At 41.6% G+C, this 8,145-nt stretch overlaps 1 non-coding gene across 1 annotated transcript; it reads left to right on the top strand.

Moving 5' to 3' along the window:
- The first annotated feature begins 6,469 nt into the window (after nt 1-6,469).
- Nucleotides 6,470-6,681, top strand: LOC133091638 (small nucleolar RNA U3). The gene has a single exon (XR_009700967.1). It is a non-coding gene; the product is annotated as a small nucleolar RNA U3 (small nucleolar RNA).
- The last annotated feature ends 1,464 nt before the right edge of the window (nt 6,682-8,145 follow it).

The following is an 8,145-nucleotide window of genomic DNA, read 5'->3' as shown; positions in this document are numbered from 1 at the left end:
TGTCTTACATTTGTATGTTAATCTTGGGACTGTTAACTTTATTTAAATCTATCCAGTTTTATAAGATAAATATTAATGGATTTTTAGACATTCTATAGGTATGTACATGTTTATATCGTTTATATATTTATAATTTGTTGGTTTTATGTCGTTACCATCATTTCCCTTAATACTTTTGCTTTCATTCATTCATATAGGGAATATTTGAGTCATGTCTTCACAGAAATTTTATTTCCGTTGCGGAGGAGGACAGATGGTAGAATAAATATATACAAGAAAACATATGTCAATGCCACATTGGAATGTTTCTACTACATTTCCAAGTTACATTGGGTGGAGGTTCATCCAATCATTTTTTTTTAAACCTTTTTTTAAAAATGAGAAATACAACACCAAAAAGGAAAAAACAAATTTATACTGTGATGAATACTTTTTAAATGAAAATCCCCACGACCTTAGAAATCTCATGTGTCCCTTCTTAATCACAAACGCCTAGCTCCCCACCTCAAAGGCAGCAATATCCCTGGATTTTATGTTAATCACTTCCTTGCCTTTCTTTATACTTTTACTACCCGAGTATTCATTCCTAATACTGCAGTTTTATTTTGCATATTTTCGAGTATTAGAGAAATGGAACCATACATTTAAAAATTTTTAGTTTCTTTCACTTAACGTGAGATTCGTACATATTATTGTGTATACTTGAGTTCATTCTTGATAATTAATGTATGGTATTCCGTTGTATTGAATACACCACAATTTATTTACCCATATCAGTGATGATGGACCTTAAATTGTTTCTAGTGTGGGGCTATTTCAAATACTGCATATATGAATATTTTTGTACATAGCTCTTGGTGGTCATGTGCAAGCATGCCTGTTATATACATTCCAAAGAGTGGAATTACAGGGTCCTTGGGCATGCATATCTTCTACCATAATAGGTCTGTTTTCCAAATGGATTGTATTAATTTTCTATGCTGTGTAACAAATTACCATAAGCTTATTGGCTTACACAACACATATTATCTCAGGTTCTGTAGGTTAGCTGGGTTCTCTGTTTTAGGGTTTCACAAGGCTGCAATTCAGATGTCACCCAAGGGTGGATCTTGACCAGAGACTCATCTGCAAAAGAATCTGTTCCTAAGCTCCATCAGGTCATTGGTAGAACTATCCTTTTGGCTGTATGATTCATGAGAGCTTGCTTCTTCAACGCCAGCAACAGAGGAAGATTCAGAAAAGTCTGCTACCAAGTTTTATACAATACAATGCATTGTATAAAACAGGAGAGGCATCCCATCACCTCTGCCATATTGTATCACATATTGCATATAACCAAATTCTGTTGGTTAGAAGGAATATGATTGTAAAAATTTACACTCCCACATAGTCTATGAGCATTCCTGGTGCTCCACATCCCTACCGATACTTGATATTGTCAGCCTTTAAATTTTGACACTGTGTTGGGTGTATACTAGCATCTCAGCATGATTTTATTTCCATTTCACTGATCACTGAAACTGAGCATCTTTTCATTTGTTTGTTTTTTGGTTTTGGTTTGTTTTGTTTTTTGCCACACCACACAGCATGAGGGACCTTAGTTCCCTAACCAGGGATCAAACCCGTGCCCCCTTCAGTGAAAGCGTGGAGTCTTAACCACTGAGATGCCAGGGAAGTCCTTTCATGTGTTTACTGATTGTTCAGAAATCTTTCATGAACTGCCTACTCTTGGGCTCTTGCCCATTTTTCTTCAGACCTTTGTCTTTTTCTTATGATTTGCAAACTTTATTCACTTATTGTTACTTTTCAGATATATATGTTGCAAATATCCTATCCCTCATTATAGCTTACTTTTCCCTTTCTGAATGATGTCTTTTTAATAAGGAGAGTTCGTTAGTGTCGTCTGTGAAAAGAAATAAACCTCATTTTATTTATTTATTTTAAAGAAATTATTTATTTTTGGCTGCATTGGGTCTTCGTTGCTGTGTGTGGGCTTTCTCTAGTAGCAGCGAGCAGGGGCTACTCTTCTTTGCAGTGCACGGGCTTCTCATTGCAGTGGCTTCTCTTGTTGCGAAGCACGGGCTCTAGGCGCGTGGGCTTCAGTAGTTGTAGCATGTGGGCTCAGTTGTTGTGGCTCACGGGCTCTAGAGCGCAGGCTCAGCAGTTGTGGCACACGGGCTTAGCTGCTCCGCGGCATGTGGGATCTTCCCAGACCAGGGCTCGAACCTGTGTTCCCTGCATTGGCAGGCAGATTCTTAACCACTGCACCACCAGGGAAGCCCTAAACCTCATTTTAAACGGAGTCAGAAAGCCCTGAATGGAGACCTCTCAATCACATACCACTTGTTCCAGCCTCCATAAATGGCAGGAAGAAGTAAAATAAGAATGTTACTTTTATTCCAGTACAAGGGAGGACGTTTTTCACATAGGAATTTTATCTCCTGATTTTTAAAAAAAGGAAGAATTTTTAAATTTAATTTTCATTTTATTTGGGGGTATAGTTGATTTACAATGTCATGTTAGTTTCAACTGTAGAATTTTTTTTAAATAGAAAAAAATAAAAGAAAAAAAGGGAAGGAAGATCCCAAGGTAAAAAATTAACAAACAGTAACCTCAATTAAATAGAGTTGGGAGAACCGAAAAGGAAGTTCTCACAACTTGCATTGATAGCAGAGCCCGACAAGAAGAAGACTCCTCTTCTCTCCTGGCAAGGACTCAGCCAATGAAAAGGCATGAACTCTTTTTTTTTTTTTTTTAACTAACTTTATTTTTTATTTATTTATAAAATAAGTTTATTTATTTATTTTTGGCTACTTTGGTTCTTTGTTGCTGTGCGTGGCTTTCTCTAGTTGCGGCGAGCGGGGGCTACTCTTCGTTGCCATGCGCTGGCTTCTCACTGCGGTGGCTTCTCTTGTTGTGGAGCACGGGCTCTAGGCGCGTGGGCTCAGTAATTGTGGCTCGCGGGCTCTAGAGCACAGGCTCAGTGGTTGTGGCGCATGGGCTTAGTTGCTCTGCGGCATATGGGATCTTCCCAGACCAGGGCTCAAACCCGTGTCCCCTGCATTGGCAGGCGGATTCTTAACCACTGCGCCACCAGGGAAGCCCCAAGCCATGAACTCTTTGTTTACTATAGCCCTCCCAACTTCCGTTTCCCCTCTATAAAAATATTCTCCTTCCCTTGCCATGCAGTGACTTACACATGGCTCCCCATGGTTGCAGACCCCCCCACTGCAATTCTCTGCTGATCCCAAATAAACCCATCTTTTCTGGAGAAATATCTGGCAGTCTGTTTGTTTCAGGTCAACACCTCCCTGCCCCAGCAACAATGCTCTAACCACCACTTGCAGCCAATGAGAAACAACGTTCTTCTCCAATGAACTTTTGTTCAAAACAACCCTCCCAGTTTTCTCCTAAAACCTAACAAAAGCAAGCCCCCCTTTTGTTCTCTGTACTTGCCCATAATTCCCCATAGCTTGGTTGTCCCAAATTACAACTCTCTGCCATTCTCAAATAAACCGATTTTGCTGATAAAATAATTTGCTGTTTTATTTTTGAGGCTTACAGGTCCAACTGATCACTCTTTACTGTTATGGTTACGGTATTTCCTCATCTATAAATTGCCTATTTCCATGCCAGTTTTCTATTGAATTGCTTGTGTTTTTGTCCTTGATACATAAGAGTAAGTTATATACTTGTATATCCTGGATTTTCTCCTTTATCTTTTTTATACTGCATATATTTTCTCCTGGTTTGTCTCCTATCTTTCAACAGTTTATTTAATTTTGATGTAGGCAACACTTTTCCTTTTGTGTTTTCTTCTTAAGTGGGAATAAACAATAACATATCCCCCAAGAGTTTTGATTGAGCTTTTCTCCTAACATTTTAATGTGAAAATTTTCAAACATATACCAAAGTTGGAAAAAATTTATACTAAACATCTTATACACGCCACCTAGATTCTGCCATTAGCATTTTACAACTGCATTATCACATATCCATCCATCCTTCTATCTACCCATCAGTCTTTTCTTCATGCTTTTCAAAGCAAATTGTGACATCAGTACACACCTTCCTAGATTTTTCAGTATGTATATCATTAATGCTTAATATTTGCATACAATATTTTATTTTGAGGAAAAATTTACATAAAGTGAAATATAAAATCTGAAGTGTGCATTTGCTGAATTTTGATAAATACATACACCTGTGTAATCCAAAGCCACATCAAGATGGACTATTACCCTCACTTGAGAAAATTTCTTCACATCCCTTCCCAGTCAGTTCCCATCCAAAACCTCCCAACAGCCCCTGTTGTGAATTTTTTCACTATAGATGACTCTGTTTTTCTTAGAACTCCATCTAAATAGAATGATATAATATACCCTCTTTCGTGTAAGGCTTTGTTGGCCTAAAATTATTAAAACATCAAGTTATTTTACCAGCAAAATGAGTTTATTTGGGAACAGCAAAGAACTGCAATTCAGGATATACAACCTATGGTGAACCACAGGCATGTCCAGAGAACAAAGGGAGCCTGCTTTTATAAGGAATAGGGAACAATTGGGAGGGGCTGTCCTAAAGGAAAGCTCACTAGAGGAAATAGGAGTTCAGGGTGGTGACAGCTTCTCCTTGGCTAAGCTGCCACGTTTCTCATCGCTGGTGGGCTGTTGCTGAGACAGGAGAAATTCTTCCTTCAGGATAGCAAAGTGTGCTTCCAGTTTGGGAAAGCAAGGTAGGCTTCCTCTTGTGGGGCATACAATTGACCTTGAATAGCAGGGCATGAGAGGGCCCTCTTCTGGCCTCCTGACTCCATTTTAAGTCAGGTTTTATTTATTAATTTTCACAGCTTCTTTCACAAAGTATGTTTTTTGCCATCATCCATGCCCATGTCGTTTTGAAAGTTCTCATTTAAAGAAGCATTTTCTCATCCCACCATACCTTTGGGTTATAACATCTGCCTTGTGCTCGTGGGCGGGAGGGTGGACAACAGTTTGAAAGATGAGAAAACTGAGGCCCAGCGTCAGCTGAACGTAATTCCACTTCAGCTCTTCCCCGACCCCAGCGGGTCGGGAAAAAAGCACTACTGGGGCGGGACTGAACCTACCCAGTGACCCTGACCCACCCCCCCAACCCGGCAGTCCGTACCTCTGCTGAGTGGCCTTGACGCCCGCTGCGGCTGCAGGCCCGCTGATCCCCACTTCCGCTTCCAGTTTTGTGCGCCGGAAAGGGGCGGGGCCGTAAGGAGGAGCCTAAAGAAGCCAGAGGGGCGGGCACGTTCCTGAAATCGCTGCAGCCTGGCGCCACTTACCAGGGTAAGTGGACGGAGCTAGAGGGGAGAAAGATTCTTGGAGGGCGTGGCCTGGGCGGAGATAAGGCCTGGGGGCGTGACCGGGGCTGAAGACCAATCCTAGAAGGCGAGGCTGGGCGTAGGTACAGGATCTGGTGGGCGGGGCTAAGCCGGGTCCGACCTGGGGGAGGGGTTCAGGTGTGAGGGCGGGGCTTGGGCGGGGCCTCGCTTCTAGTTGGCCAGTCCTCAGGATATCCAATACAGGCTTTTCTTGCTCCTTTTCTCTACCATTCCGAGACCCTTACACAACAGAACACCAGGTTTAGGAAGGTATCTGTCCACAAAGGGATCGTCCTGTTTACTCTGTTCCTTCTTTAGGGTGTTAAAGTTTAAATTTTTCTTCTTCAGTGGGTTGTATCTTTCTATTAGGTTAACTCCTAGACGCTGTACATACATACATCTAAATTTTCGTTTCATTTCCCATTTGATTATTTTTGGGGAGTTCTGAGAGATGAGGGATGTGCTCTGATTTAAATCATAGGTGTAAATCAGAGTATCCTGCTGATAAAGTGGATATTCAACAAATACGAATTCCTTTCATTTTTCCCCTTATGAAGGGTGAAGAGGAATACAAATGTTAGCAGCTTCTCTTAATTCCTGTGTTATGAAGTTATAATATTTTTCAAATAAATTTATTTATTTTTGGCTGCGTTGGGTCTTCGTTGCTGCTCACAGGCTTTCTCTAGTTGCGGAGAGCAGGGGCTACTCTTCTTTGCAGTGTGCAGGCTTCTCATTGCGGTGGCTTCTCTTGTTGCGGAGTAAGGGCTCTAGGCTCATGGGCTTCAATAGTTGTGGCACGCAGGCTCAGTAGTTGTGGCTCACAGGCTCTAGAGCGCAGGCTCAGTAGTTGTGGTGCACGGGCTTAGTTGCTCCGCGGCATGTGGGATCTTTCCGGACCAGGACTGGAACCCGTGTCTCCTCCATTGGCAGGCGAATTCTTAACCACTGCGCCACCAGGGAAGTCCCATGAAGTTATAGTGAATAATTTACATGGCAAATCTGGTGATGTGCCGCCATCTGCTGGGAATCAAGGGTATTAGATTCTATCTCAACTGGCTACCTTTGAAATCAACCATAAAACTTTCCGTATTGGAAAGTTCACATTTTAAGAAAGCATTTTTCAAGACTATACTTTCAGGGATCATTTCTATAGGTCGTTTCTAGAGAAGTTTCTCTGAATGTGTAGAGCACCTGAAACCATGAGGAAGAGGTGTAGTGTTCTGTCCTGAGCATGAAGCTCGTTCTTGCTGTTGCTTCTGCAGCTGCCATTAGCCATTGATGATCGTTCTTCTCTTCCTTTGCGAGAGTGAGAGGGAGAGAATGCCATCTGAGTGAAAAAATAAATAAAAATAATAAAAGTTTTTAAACTAAAAAAGAAAAAAGAAAAGAATAAACAAAAAGAGAAAAAAACAAAAGAGAAAAAAGATTGAAAAAAAAAAGCATTTTTCCTTACCACTATACCTTTGGGTTCTAGCAGTGCTTAGTGCTTGGGCTTGCGGCGGGGAAGAGCGACGGCTTGGCAAATGCGAAAACTATCTAGACACAGTATTTCCACATTACCCCCAGCAATCAGGCTGAAGGAATTTGGGGACTGTGAGAATTTCTGGAGGAAGAATGAACAGCAAATGCAAAGGTCCTGAGGCAGGAAACGTTTGGCCTCTTTGACCAACAGCAGAAGCTCAATACCTAAAATGGTTGAAGTGAATTGTGAAGGTTGGAGACCAGCAGGAGATAAAATCAGAGAAGTAACAGAGTCAGATCATATGGGGCCATCTGGGCAACTGTAAGAATTTTGGGTTTTACACTGAGTGCGGTGGGGAGCCCCTGAAGGGTTTTGAGCTACATTATCTGATGTATATTTTTAAAAGATCTCTGTCTCGTGTGTGACTCCATGGAAGCAAATATAGAATTGGGGAGGACAATTAGAAAGTTAAGGCAATAATCCTGATGACAGATGGAGATGTCTGGACAAAGGCGGCAGGGGAGGATGGAAGGAGTGGGACAGTGCTCTGATGCTAGAAATAAGGCAGAGCCGATGACTGTCTGCTGATGGATTTGATGTGTAGTTTGGGGGCAAGGAGTCAAGAATGACTCTGAGGGACTTCCCTGGTGGCGCAGTGGTTAAGACTCCGCGATCCCAATGCAGGGGGCCCAGGTTCGATCCCTGGTCAGGGAATTAGGTCCCACATGCATGCTGCAACTAAGAGTTCACATGCCACAACTAAGGAGCCCGCCTGCCACAACTAAGACCCGGAGCAACCAAATAAATAAATAATAAAATAAATAGATAGATATTTTTAAAAAATGAGGATTTTTGTTTGTTTGTTCTGCATTGTCAAATAAAAATAATTCTGGACATTGGTAAAGAGAGACTTCATTCAAAATGATTATTGCAAGAGGGAGAACACTCCGACGAGATCTGCAAGCATCTTAACGAGTTAGGCAGAAAAAGGCTCTTCTTTTGTTGGGGGAGTTTCTCCCCGAGAAGCTCAGGGAATATCTTTGCATTTAAGGAGGTGCAGTGTACATGGCTGACATTAGCTTTCGATTCCTGAGGCATCTATTTCAAAGACATCCATTTCAGATAAATGTATTACCAGTTGCATAACACAGTTACTAGCTAAACAACCAGATAGAAAACAGGCTGCCCCATCCATGAAGGTCCTCTTTTAGCGATCCCTGGGCAACCTAGATAACTGATTGTTTAAGTGATCCCATTTTTCTCTTCCTGCCCCCTAGTTCCTGCTCTTACGTTTTAAATTCACCAATACAGAGTGAAACCTTAAAATACTTGTCAC

Source organism: Eubalaena glacialis, chromosome 4, assembly GCF_028564815.1.
Source record: "Eubalaena glacialis isolate mEubGla1 chromosome 4, mEubGla1.1.hap2.+ XY, whole genome shotgun sequence".
In the NCBI taxonomy this organism is placed as follows: Eukaryota; Metazoa; Chordata; class Mammalia; order Artiodactyla; family Balaenidae; genus Eubalaena; species Eubalaena glacialis.
The sequence above is the reverse complement of the archived record's forward strand: the minus strand, read 5'-3'. Positions and strand labels throughout refer to the sequence as shown.